The sequence below is a fragment of the Ziziphus jujuba genome, chromosome 2 (genome assembly GCF_031755915.1).
Source record: "Ziziphus jujuba cultivar Dongzao chromosome 2, ASM3175591v1".
Lineage (NCBI taxonomy): Eukaryota > Viridiplantae > Streptophyta > Magnoliopsida > Rosales > Rhamnaceae > Ziziphus > Ziziphus jujuba.
The window spans coordinates 30,741,800-30,756,197 of record NC_083380.1 but is presented as its reverse complement, the minus strand read 5'-3'; the positions used below and the strand labels follow the sequence as shown (position 1 = coordinate 30,756,197).

Genomic DNA, 14,398 nt, shown 5'->3' with positions numbered 1-14,398 from the left:
TACTCACAGGTATAAAATATTAAAAATGAGAATTTCAAAATTTTTTACATGTTTAAGGAAATGAAAGATAAAATCAAAAATTAAAACTAAAGGAAAAAAGTTGTATAATTCTTTTTCCCTGAAAATTGTCATATAATTTGATATTTATATATATTTTGGTAAAATTAGTTTTGCTTACAGTATTTTCTGAAAGAATAACAATAATAAAACAGAGAGAGCAAAATCAGGAATTTTTAAAGTGAAAAGTGGCCGGCAGGAAATTCCATTTGTGAAGGGAACCATAGAGTGAGCTCTCGCTTAGTTCGGAGTGGTGGCTTCAGCTGACCATTGCTAAGCCTCTGGCCTTCAACGGCGCCGTTTCGGTCCCAATCATCACCATCGCCACCACCACCAACACCAAACTCACATACCCAGTACGCTTCTCCTCCATTACTCACCATTTCTCAACCTTTTCATTCTTCATCATTTTCCTTTCTGTTATACGAAAAAGGAAGGATTTTTGGTGGGCTTGGGAAAAATTATAAGTGTAAGCCTGAGCTGAATAATTTGCAGTGGGTTTACGTTGCTTAATTTGGCTGCTATCTTTGTTGGTGTTCAATATTTCATGTTATTGTTTATTCTTTACTTGGTTTTCTTCAGAAATCAAACGGCAATTTACTTTAGACTTTTGGCTCAAATGGCGGTAGAAACAGTCTGAGGCTTCTGGCTTTTGGGTATGCTCTGCTAATTCAAGGACGGAGCAAGGTACCCTTTTGCCCCTTTGCTGTGTCTATCATGGGTTTTGTATATTTTGGTCTGTTCCCACATTTGGTTAAGTTGACACGTATGTTTGATCGAGAGCTCCAATCAGTACTAGAACTTGCCATGGATTTTGAGTTACTTGAGCTCGAAAACGAATTTTCTGGCCTAAGGCGTTGTTCCTTCATGCAATTTAGTGAAGCAAATATATTGTTGATTTTGAACTATAAATTATGAATGTGTTACTAATATATGTATATATATATATATATATATAGATAGATAGATATGTTGAGTGAATGCTGTTAATCTTCAGCTATTTCAGCCCTTCGTTTAAATCAATACTGAGTGGAGCCAATATTGACTAGGGAATGATTGACAAAGATCTTGAAGAGTGAGAGGAATTCATAGAGGCTCTTTGAGTCTTGATTCTTATTTCCTAATATCATTCAGTTGCTGCGTTTATGGATGAACATAAATAGACAAAGTCAATGTGCGGTTTTGCTATTTTGATATGAAAATTTGACTAGTTAGCTTGTTGGAGTTCATGCGTGCATCCCTTTTTGTTGTCTGAGTTCGACAAATTAAGATTTACTTCGTGAGTGTTCCTGATGATGGAACTGTGATTAGGCTCCCTCCCCTGCTTAATTAATTATAATTTTTTCTTTTCAATCATTAGTGAGGTTTTGTTTTGACTAACTAATAGATTTAGTGCGGTGTTTTTTGTAGGGGTTGCGGGCCATCGTAAAGAAATATCTTGTTACAGGGCAAAAAGAATTGAACATTACTTGCTTAACCAAATTCTCAACTGAAGACCTTGAAGCAGAAATATTTCTTTATTTTTTGCACTATAACTCAAGGCATGTTTTCTCATTAAATCTCTAGACTTTGCCCTTCTAAGAAAGTGAAATGCATGATGTGGCTGCAACATCATAGTTACATTTTAAACCTGAAATATTTGTTAGCTCTATCTATTATGACAGCTTACTGCATTGGTGGATTCCATTCTTAGAAAAATGTCAAATAAGCTCTTGTTTCTTTATAAATGTAGAACTTGTCACCATGTTTGTGCAGTGAAGCATATGAAACTTCTCCAGGCTTATTGCAATTCTCAAAACCATCTAATATTCAAGGTAGTCTAGTATTTGGACTCAGTCAGAGGAAGGTGCAGACTTTTTCTACCTTGAATCAAATTTTTAGTCAGTGATTTTGAAGGTATTGTAACTTTTATGCGAAGAATACAATGCCTTTACTCATGATTTTGATTTCTCTTCAATTAGTGTTAATCTTATGGTTCCCCTTTTTTTTCTTTTTCCTTCTGAAAGGTGGTTGTCTTCACTCGGTTTGTTACTGATCTATATTTGTCTTTGTCTTTGGTAGTTGTCAAAGGGTCTGGGAAGGTTTCTCTAGAAGCTGCCAACCATCAGGTGTAGAGGGAACTGATAAGAGAGGTACATAGTCCATATCAGAGCTCTTAGTTGTATGTCTTGAAAAAGACAAAAAAGTTACATTAATTTTCTTATAAGCATTAAAATTAAGATAGTATAGCTATATGCAAATAGTCTGCAAACTGTTAGTCAAATGGAGTAAAGCCCATACAGGTTAGTAACCTTTTCAAAATATTCACTCAGAAAATGATAAACTTCATGTTCATCTTTTTATTCTTGATTTTTTTGTTCCTCCAGTGTGCATATATTTTGATATCTATCTTACCTAGTTGGCTATAGAACTTTAATATATCATTTACCCTTCTACATTCCTTAAAGAGAAGCATACTACATGATCAAGTATGAGCAAATTTAGAGAAATGCGTTAGGTTAAACCGTCAGCTGTTTTATGACCAATTTTAGACTATCATCTGGACTAGAGTATGGGAGTAAGGTGTAGGTGTGAGTTTGGGTGCATTTTTAGGAGTAGCATTTGCATAATTTTAATATCTTAGAATATGGTAACTTGCTAAAAAAGGGTTCATAGTTTAGATTGGATAATTGGATGTGCTGATTCAAAATTTGTGTTTTGTGATTTTTGGAGTTCATGGACAGCATTTGGGCAGCAAAAGAATGCGACTATGGGAATTGGGTGTTGGGTGTTGGCTTCAATTTCAATTGATGTAGAACCAGGAAACTTAATATTGTTGAAAAACTCAATTCCTGAAAAAAAAATGTTAAACTATAAAGCCTATAAATAAATAAAAATTGTTTGAAGCAAAATGCATAAAAGTGTAAAACTATAACCAAAACAAACTCCATATTGTATTCAAATTTAAAAATAAATAAATAAATAATTATTTTAAAAAAAAAAACCTGAACTTTCTGGAGCGAAAACGAGAACGTAACAACAAAAGTTGAAAACCAAGACTTTAAAAAGGTCAAGAAAGGAACAAACTCCATTTTGACAAAGCTGCTATAGATTCTATATTTGAACTTCTGCTAAGCTTGTCAACCATTAATTTTAAAAGAATATATAGTTAAGTAGTACCTAGCATTAGGTAATCACATTTTACGCTACTCAATAATGCTACTCTATCTTCTTTGCCCCTCAAACTTCAAACCTCTTCACATTGGCCCCTCAGCTATTGTTTTCATTTAAGTTTACTCCAGTCATACAATTTTTCTTAATAAATTTGGAAACATTAGCCTTGCTTACTAAGTAAAATAAAATAGAGTAAAACAGTTTCTAAAAAAATTACATGAGTTGTAAATTTTTAATTTCATCAAATTCATCTATCAAAATACATGATTGGACTTTACTGTTAGAAAGGTAATAGTTCAGGGGCAGGGTGAGGGGTTTTATGGTTCAGGAAGCAATGTACATAATATATGATAATTGAGAGGATAAAATATAATTATCCAAAAAAAAAAAAACACCATCAATCTTTCATCTTTAGCACTTTGTCCAATTTGTTGTCCTATGATCAACTAGAAATTTTGAAGATCACCATGTCTGGTTGGCCTTAGCATGCATGGAGGTTCAGTGTTCGTGCGGCCATGATATTTAGCCTGTAACACCCCGTACCAAAAAAAATAAATAAATAAATAAAAATACACATAATTAAATAAGTTTGACTAAGTTTGATCAAGTTTGACCAAGTGAACAATATGTGGATCCGAGTTACGGATAAAAAGTTGTAGTTCTGAGAAGTTTTAAACATAAGTTTTATATCAGTGTCCAAACCAGTTCCCAATTTTTGTCTGTTAGTCCTTTAGGCTCTATATACGCCTCGGTAATTGTGCCAAACAGGAAGAAAAAAGCCCAAAAATACTCATTTCCTCTCCAAAAACCCGAGAAAAAAAAAAAAAAACACCCCATACCCACGGGCTCCAACCGACCCTTTTTACCTTCAACCGGGTTTACGCCGTTTGACCCATCGGCGGCCACCACCTTGCTACACACGCTGGCCAGAGAGGAGCGAGGGGTGGAGGCGAGCTCGGCCGCGAAATTTCACGGCCACCGGTCGCCGGACGCGCCCAGATTGGGCCGGAGAAACCCGACGGCCGGAAATTTTCTCCCTCCTCTTTTCTTGTGTTTTCCGGCCAACCCAGCTTACCCCATACCTCTATCCCACCATTTTCGACCTCTCTGAGTCCATTTCCGGGGTTAGACTGGCCAAAATCCCGACCGTTTGAGAGATCCCTCAAGTTTAAACTCGGCCGAAACTTTACCTAGATTTTCCGGCCACCGGAGGAGTCACCGGACCAAGGTAAGGCCACTAGTGAACTCCTTGTCTCTTGGGCTTTCCATAGACATATAATTTGTGAATTTTAGAGATCGTTTGGTAATTTTTATATTTTTGGGTTATTTTATTAATCTTTGGGATAAAATTGGACTGTGTTTGGACAACAATTGGTCAAATCAGTTGAAATTGGAGTTGGATTAGTGCAATTAGATATTATTGAAACCTGTTTGGTGGGTCAATTGCGAAAAATTAGGCTCCAGGTGAAAAAGTCCCAATTTGGGGTACTGGGTCCGAAGGGGATACGGTATAATTGAACCATCCGGTGTCCAATTTCAAAAAATTTTAGAGTTCGATAAATTATTGTAAGGCATTTGGGTTATAATAATGGCTTTAGTTTAGTTATTAGAGCTTGAGAAATATTTTTATATTATGACAGGCACTGGTACTGAAACCGGAGGTGAGCTTGCAGGAGAGCAGAGTTGAGCAGCATCTGTACTGTGAGTGGTTATATTGTTTAAATTATTTCGGGCATATTATAATATGTATGTGTTTTGAATAATTTGGCATATATACCGTTTGATTGAAATGCTTGCTTTATGTGTATATATAATATCTGCTTTCACTTATACAAGTTATCATTTTATGTGGATTTTAATAAGATTTTCAGTGATTTCTAAATTCGATGAGTTCATAGTAAACTTGTAAATTATGTTAATTAAATATTCTGGTATTTGAATTGAGATTTTAGATTATTTCGGAAAGTATTTGATTTGAGGAGCAGATTGAAAAATTTATATGATTTTAAGCATGTTCAAGTATTTTCAAATTTTATATGCTAAAAATTGGAATATGGTGAATATAAATTCACTGTGGTATTTATGGTTTTATTTGAAGTTGATGAATTGGAATTTTTTTGAAATATTTCAATAAGCGGTGGAACTTAAATATTAAATTATGATTTACGATACAGTGGAGTACTGTATTGGTCATGTTTAATTGATGTACCATATAGGATCAGAGGTTTGGTTAAGTATTATATTATATTACAGCGCGCTGGGTTGCCACGGTACCATGAGGTTGGTTTCATCCAATGGTTTATTATTACCACGGACTGTGAGGTTGGGTTTAACTGACGATTTATTATTGCCACAGTACCGTGAGGTTGGTTTCATCCAACGGTTTATTATTGCCATGGACCGTGAGGTCGGGTTTAATCGACGGTTTATTTATTTATTATTTTCACGATATCGTTCATATATTGAGAGTCGTGAGGTGGGTGTATCCCACGGTTTGTATATTGGTATATCGTATGGTACATTGTATATGTTTATATATATTGTTGATTTACAAATATTGTGATGATTTCTATTTGTTCATATTTATTTGGTAGAACTGTATTCATTATATTTTATGCCCAAATGTTTATATCATGATTTGAGACATTTCATAATATTACAATAATCGTTCCTTTATACTTTTGAGCATCGGTTTTCATGATATTAATTGGGGTACAAGTTTGGGTTTTTGTGAAATGATTTTTAAATGGGAAACCTTTTAACGAGTGGAATGAGAGGTTTTGAGAGAAAAATTGTTCGGAAATAAATCATTATTTTTATATTATATTATGCCACTCACTGAGATTCTTTATCTCACGTTTTATTGTTTTAAATTCGTTCCCTTAGGCCCAGGCGGCTAGTAACAGTCTACCTCGCGCACAGCGTACTGCTTGTTTCCTTCCACTACAGCAGCCGTATTTATCCTTTCTTTACCTGTTATCTTCTGGACTTATTTATTTCTTATTTGTACTCATAGACCTTGTTGACACTCTTAGAATGCTCTGATTTTAAATATGAAACTCAGTAGAAACCATAGTACTCATGTGTGTTGTTATGGTCTGTAGTACAGTAGGCTCGTTGTGGACTTATTTATATTTATATTTTTATATTTGAGGTATTAATGTTAATGCTGGTGTTGGTTATCTACGTTGTAAGGTGAGGTTCCATTGGGTATTTTCTAGAGATTGTCCAGTGGGACTTCACTAGACGAGATCACCTAGGAGGTCCAGAGAGGGTTTCCATGGTGGGTCCTGTCAACTTGATATCAGAGCTTTAGGTTCTAAATTTCTCGGGGTTGCGCATTGCTATGCAACTCATCTTGTGTTTGCATACTTTCCTAACCTATTTCTTGACATTGATTTCATTTCTTTTGTTTGTGGAAATAGTTCCATTTTTCCTTATGGCGCACAGAGGTAGACGTAGGTCTCGACAGGCTTCAGCCGAAAGTACGAATGCACCCACTTATGAGGAGCATCTTTTCGAGCGCCTGGCTGAATCACTCGAGAGGAGTCAGTTTACTGAATATACTGTTGATCAGGCTCGTAGACTTGGAGCAGTGGATTTTGATGGCTCCACGAACCCTATTGTAGCCCTATCTTGGCTAGATGATATGGAAAAAGTCTTGGATGAGGGTATGCAGTGTCCGGATGAGGACAGAGTCAGGATAGCTAGTTTTATGCTAGGAGGTAATGCAAGAAAGTGGTGGGCATACGAGAGGACTAGGAGATGCCACACTTGGGCACAGTTTAAGATCGCTTTTCATATTGAGTTCTGCCCTCCAGCTTTTATTGAGACCAAGAGATTAGAGTTCGAGACACTCACTCAGGATGGCATGACAGTTTCCGAGTACGAGCGGAGGTTCAGGGAGCTATCAGAGTTTTGTCCCAATTTGGTTGCGGATGAGGTTAGCAAGAAAAGGAGGTTTCTCGATGGATTGAGTGAGCTCATAGCTTTGAGCATCTCAGGTGCTGTTCATCCCACATATCAGTCGATGAGAGATGCTGCCCTTGAGGTAGAGAGACAGGTTCTGATGCGCAAGACTAAGCACCGATCATTTGATGGTTTATCTTCGGGAAGCCTCAGCCAGGGGTCGTCAAAGAGGAGTAGTTTCAGTTCAGGATCTTCAGGCAGTAGAGGATCCAGAGGGGGTAGGCATGATGCCAGTGGTAGCAGATTTCAGAGAGGTGGACATACCCAGGGTGTTGGATTTCGATCAGTGAGCAGTGGGAGCGGTCATTTTCGGAGGTCCGCAGGCCGAGGTGGTTTAGGCTCTGCATGCACCCTTTGTGGCAAGTCTCATGATGGACCATGCCAATGGGATGGATCATGCTTTCAGTGCGGACAATCAGGGCATTTTAGGAGGGATTGCCCTTATCGAGGTCAAACCCAGTTTAGAGCCTCAGGATTAGGCGCTCAGTTTCAGCAGACTAGTGGGCACAGACGACAGGATACTCACATGGGTCAGACTTCAGGCGGTTCTGCGAGCACTGGGCAGCAGTCGGTAGCTGCAGCTAGAGGCAGAGGTCAGAGGGGACGACCACTTGCTAGAGGTAGGGTGTATGCTATGACTAGGCAGGAGGCACAGGCGACCCCCGACGTTGTAACAGGTACATTATCTATACTTGGTGATGACGCACGTGTACTCATTGACCTAGGGGCTACACATTCTTTTATTTCACGTGAGTATGTTGCACGAGTCGGGATGACTCCCATTCCTTTAGGATGTTGCTTGGAGATTGCCACACCCACAAGAGAGTCATTATGGCCTAGTCAAATGCTTAGAGGTAGCCTAATTTGTATTGAGGCCCAAGTTATGGAGGCCGATTTAGTCTTGTTAGATCTCCAAGGGTTGGACGTGATTCTCGGCATGGATTGGCTTGCTTCACATTATGCTTCAGTGGATTGTTTTCGCAAGGAGGTGATATTTAGACGACCTGGTCTACCAGTAGTGGTCTTCTATGGAGAACGGAGGCTGACACCTTCAAGTTTGATTTCTGCTATCTATGTTAGACGTTTACTTCAGAAGGGTTGTAAGGGGTATTTAGCTCACATAGTTGATACTCGAATTAGTGAGGTGAAGATGAAGGATGTACCAGTGGTGAAGGATTTCCCAGATGTGTTCCCTGATGATCTTCCAGGTTTACCTCCTGAAAGAGAGATAGACTTTTCCATTGAGTTAGTCCCTGGTACGGCTCCTATTTCCTTACCACCCTATCGGATGGCACCAACTGAATTGAAAGAGTTGAAGGCTTAGCTGCAAGAGTTAGTCGATAGAGGATTCATAAAGCCTAGCGTTTCACCTTGGGGCGCGCTGGTGTTATTTGTGAAGAAGAAGGATGGTACTTGGAGGTTGTGTGTGGATTATAGGTAGTTGAATAAGGCCACCATCCGTAACAAATACCCTTTGCCCCGGATTGATGATCTTTTTTATCAGCTTCAGGGTGCTAAGGTATTTTCCAAGATTGACTTGAGATCAGGATACCATCAGTTGAGGATTAGGGAATTGGACGTTCCTAAAACTGCATTCAGGACAAGATACGGGCATTATGAGTTTTTGGTGATGTCTTTTGGACTCACCAATGCCTCTACAGTTTTTATGGACTTAATGAATCGGGTTTTCCGTCCATATTTAGACTGGTTTGTTATTGTTTTCATTGATGATATTTTGCTGTACTCGCGGAGTGAGATGGAGCATGAGATGCATTTGAGTGTAGTGTTGCAAACCTTAAGGCAACACCTGTTGTATGCCAAGTTTAGTAAATGTGAGTTTTGATTAAGTCGAGTGGGATTTCTTGGACATGTAGTTTCTGCTGATGGCATTTATGTGGATCCTTAGAAGGTGGAAGCAGTGTTGAATTGGGAGCAACCCACTACGGTGACTGAAGTACGGAGTTTCCTAGGTTTAGCGGGGTATTATCGCAGGTTCATCGAAGAATTCTCCAAGATAGCAGGACCACTTCACTATTTGACCAGGAAAAGAGTTAAGTTCGAGTGAACTTACAAGTGTGAGGAGAGCTTCCAAAAGTTAAAGGAAAAGTTGATTTCAACTCCTGTTCTGACATTGCCCGAGGGCAATGATGGTTTTGAAGTTTACAATGATGCTTCACGTCAAGGTTTAGGTTGTGTTTTGATGCAGCATAAGAGAGTTGTTGCCTACGCTTCTAGGCAGTTGAAGAAGCACGAGTTGAATTATCCCACTCACGACTTAGAGCTTGCTGCGGTGATCTTTGCATTGAAGACTTGGAGGCATTACTTATATGGAGCTACTTGTCAGATCTTTACTTACCATAAAAGTCTTAAGTATTTGTTTACTCAGAAGGAATTAAACTTAAGGCAAAGAAGATGGATGGAGTTGCTCAAGGATTACGATTGCACTATTGATTACCATCCGGGTAAGGCAAATGTAGTAGCCGATGCATTAAGTAGGAAGTCTACAGGCTCATTAGCTTATTTGCAGACAATACAACTTCCTTTGATGGTTGAGTTGAGAGAGTTAGGTGTCAATTTTCGGATGCACAAATCTGGAGCACTTTTCGCTAGCTTCCAATTACGACCAGTACTTATAGATCGTGTTCTCGAGACCCAGCTTGAAGACCCTTATTTGATGAGTATGAGGAAGAAAGTTGAAGAAAGTGGACAATCAGACTTCGCTATAAAGGTGATGGAGCCTTGGTGATTGGTACTAGGCTCTGTGTTCCTGCAAATGAAGAGCTAAAAAGGCAAATACTGGAGGAAGCCCATAGTTCTGCTTATGCTATGCACCCCGGAAGCACCAAGATGTATCTTACCTTAAAAGAGTATTATTGGTGGGCAGGGATGAAAAGAGAAGTTGCTGAGTATGTATCCAAGTGTTTCATTTGCCAGCAAGTGAAGGCGGAAAGACAAAAGCCTTTTGGACTCCTATAGCCTTTACCCATCCCAGAATGGAAATGGGAGCGCATCACGATGGATTTTGTATTCAAGCTTCCCCCACGGTTCAGAGGCATGACGGTATTTGGGTGATTGTGGATCGACTCACTAAGTCTGCACATTTCCTACCTATTTGTGAGAAGTTTTCTCCTCAAAAGTTAGCGGAACTCTTTATGAATCATATAGTGAGCTTGCATGGAGTGCCAATATCGATTATATCTAACAGAGATCCACGGTTCACTTCGAGATTTTGGCGAAGATTAATGAATGAACTTGGTGTCAAGTTGAATTTAAGTACCGCTTTTCACCCTCAGACCGATGGACAATTGGAGAGGACTATTCAGACCTTAGAGGACATGTTGAGGTCATGTGTGCTACAGTTCAAGGGGAATTGGAACGAGTATCTACCTTTAACGGAGTTCATCTACAACAATAGCTATCACTCGAGCATTGAGATGTCACCTTATAAGGCGTTGTATGGGAGACAATGTCGAACTCCATTATGTTGGAATGAGACAGGTGAAAGGAAACTTCTAGGCCCTAAGATTGTACAGGCGACAGTGGACAAGGTCAATATTATACGGGCCAAGTTGAAAGCAGCACAGGACAGGCAAAAGAGCTATGCGGACGTGCGTAGGAAGGATCTCGAGTTCAAGGTTGGCGATCGAGTATTCTTGAAGCTCTCTCCTTGGAAAGGTGTATTACGTTTTGGAAAACGAGGGAAGCTAAGTCCTCGCTACATTGGACCGTATGAGATAGTAGAGAGGATAGGTCCAGTGGCTTACAGGATCGACTTGCCGGAGGAGCTTTCTCGAGTCCATGATGTTTTTCACATCTCCATGCTCCGCAAGTATATTTCAGACCCATCACATGTGTTGGAGCCACTGAAGTTTGAATTGAGGGATGACCTGCCTTATGAGGAGCAGCCAGTGCAGATTTTAGGAAGAGAAGAGAAAAGGCTTTGCAACAAAACTATAGCTTTGGTGAAGGTTCTTTGGAGAAACCACCTTGTCGAGGAGGCGACTTGGGAGCGAGAGGATCAAATGCGGAGTCAGTATCCTTACCTCTTCCAAAACCAAGGTATGAATTTCTTGGACAAAATTTCTTTAAGGGGGGTAGGTTGTAATACCCCGTACCAAAAAATAAAAAATAAAATAAAAATGCACATAATTAAATAAGTTTGACTAAGTTTAACCAAGTTTGATCAAGTGAACAATATATGGGTTCGAGTTGACTTTTTCAACAGTTGATATTTTTGGTTTAACTGAGGTACCATTGTATAGATCTCTCGTTACGAGTTCATAGACTGGCGGCACGCCAAATTCCGAGTTACGGATAAAAAGTTATGGCTTTAAGAAGTTTTAAACATAAGTTTTATATCAGTGTCAAAACCAATCCCCAATTTTTGTCTGTTAGTGATTTAGGCTCTATATACGCCTTGGTAATTGTGCCAAACAGGAAGAAAAAAGCCCAAAAATACTCATTTCCTCTCCAAAAGCCCGAGGAAAAAAAAAAACACCCCATACCCACGGCTCCAACTGACCCTTTTTACCTCCAACCGGGTTTACGCCGTTTGACCCTTCGGCGACCACCACCTTGCTACATGCGCCAGCCAGAGAGGAGCGGGGGGTGGAGGCGAGCTCGACCGTGAAATTTCATGGCCACCGGTCGCCGAACGCACCCAGATCGGGCCGGAGAAGCCCGACGGTCGAAAATTTTATCCTTCCCTTTTTCTTGTGTTTTCCGGCCAACTCAGCTCATCCCATACCTCTATCCCACAATTTTCGACCTCTCTGAGTCCATTTCCGGGGTTAGATTGCCCAAAATCCCGACCGTTTGAGAGATCCCTTAAGTTTAAACTCGGCTGAAACATTACCTCGATTTTCCGGCCATCGTAGGAGTCACCGAACCAAGGTAAGGCCACTGGTGAACTCCTTGTCTCTTGGGCTTTCCATAGACATATAATTTGTGAATTTTGGAGATCGTTTGGTAATTTTCCTATTTTTGGGTATTTTATTAATCTTTCGGGTAAAATTAGACTGTGTTTGGACAATAATTGGTCAAATTAGTTGAAATTGGAGTTAGATTAGTGCAATTAGATATTATTGAAACCTGTTTGGTGGGTCAATTGCAAAAAATTAGGCTCCGGGTGAAAAAGCCCCAATTTGGGGTACCGGGTCCGAAGGGGACACGATATAATTGGACCGTCCGGTGTCCAATTTAAACAAATTTTAGAGTTTGATAAATTATTGTAAGGCATTTGGGTTATAATAATGCCTTTAGTTTAGTTATTAGAGCCTGAGAAATATTTTTATATTATGACAGGCACTGGTACTGAGATCGGAGGTGAGCCTGCAGGAGAGCAGAGTTGAGCAGCATCTGTACTGTGAGTAGTTATATTATTTAAATTATTTCGGGCATATTATAATATGTATGTGTTTTGAATAATTTGGCATATATACCGTTTGATTGAAATGCTTGCTTTATGTGTATATATAATATCTGCTTTCACTTATACAAGTTATCATTTTATGTGGATTTTAGTAAGATTTTCAGTGATTTCTAAATTCGATGAGTTCATAGTAAACTTGTGAATTATGTTAATTAAATATTCTGGTATTTGAATTGAGATTTCATATTATTTCGGAAAGTATTTGATTTGAGGAGCAGGTTGAAAAATTTATATGATTTTAAGCATGTTCAAGTATTTTCAAATTTTATATGCTAAAAATTGGATTATGGTGAATATAAATTCACTGTGGTATTTATGGTTTTATTTGAAGTTGATGAATTGGAATTTTTTTGAAATATTTCAATAAGCGGTGGAACTTAAATATTAAATTATGATTTACGGTACAGTGGAGCACTGTATCGGTCATGTTTAATTGATGTACCATATAGGATCAGAGGTTTGGTTCAGTATTATATTATATTACAGCGCGCTGGGTTGCCACGGTACCATGAGGTTGGTTTCATCCAATGGTTTATTATTACCACGGACTGTGAGGTCGGGTTTAACTGACGATTTATTATTGCCACAGTACCGTGAGGTTGGTTTCATCCAACGGTTTATTATTGCCATGGACCGTGAGGTCGGGTTTAACCGATGGTTTATTTATTTATTATTTCCACGACACCGTTCATATATTGAGAGTCGTGAGGTGGGTGTATCCCACGGTTTGTATATTGGTATATCGTGTGGTACATTGTATATGTTTATATATATTGTTGATTTACAAATATTGTGGTGATTTTTACTTTTTGATATTTATTTGGTGGAACTGTATTTATTATATTTTATGCCCAAATGTTTATATCATGATTTGAGACATTTCATAATATTACAATGATCGTTCCTTCATACTTTTGAGCATCGGTTTTCATGATATTAATTGGGGTACAAGTTTGGGTTTTTGTGAAATGATTTTTAAATGGGAAATCTTTCAACGAGTGGAATGAGAGGTCTTGAGAGAGATTTTTCGGAAATAAATCATTATTTTTCTATTATACTATGCCACTCACAGATTGTTTATCTCATGTTTTATTGTTTTAAATTTGTTCCCCTAGGCTCAGGCGGCTAGTAGCAGTCTACCTCGCGCACAGCGTACCGCTTGTTTCCTTCCACTACAACAGTCGTATTTATCCTTTCTTTACCTATTATTATCTTCTGGACTTATTTATTTCTTATTTGTACTCGTAAACCTTATTGACACTCTTAGAGTGCTGTGATTTTAAATATGGAACTCAATAGAAACCATAGTACTCATGTGTGTTGTTATGGCCTGTAGTACAGTACGCAGGTTGTGGACTTATTTATATTTATATTTTTATATTTGAGATACTAATGTTAATGATGGTGTTGATTATCTACGTTGTAAGGTGAGGTTCCATTGGTTATTTTCTAGAGATTGTCCAGTGGAACTTCACTAGGCGGGATCACCCGGAGGTCCAGAGAGGGTTCCTGGGGCGGATCCTATCATAGCCCACTTATCTCTTGAGCTAAACTTGTGACTCTCTTCTAATCTTTTACAGAATAAAATTTCACAGATAAAAATAAAATCTCAATGAGACTAACTAAAACAAGTTAAAACACAATATATTCATGGTAGAAGAAGCTTTCATATGTATATCAAAATCATCTCAAAAAGAAAAGTAAAATTATTTAGATAAATTAAAAGCTAACAAGTACCACAAAAAATAAAAAAATAAAAAAAGAGAGCTTTTATCTTCTATTCAAGAC

At 38.5% G+C, this 14,398-nt stretch overlaps 1 long non-coding RNA gene across 1 annotated transcript; it reads left to right on the top strand.

The window, feature by feature from the left end:
* Positions 1-201: 201 nt before the first annotated feature.
* LOC112488773 (uncharacterized) lies at positions 202-14,009 on the top strand. Its single transcript, XR_009635843.1, has 6 exons — positions 202-413; positions 640-744; positions 1,813-1,953; positions 2,119-2,189; positions 4,851-4,911; positions 13,726-14,009. It is a non-coding gene; the product is annotated as an uncharacterized LOC112488773 (long non-coding RNA).
* The last annotated feature ends 389 nt before the right edge of the window (positions 14,010-14,398 follow it).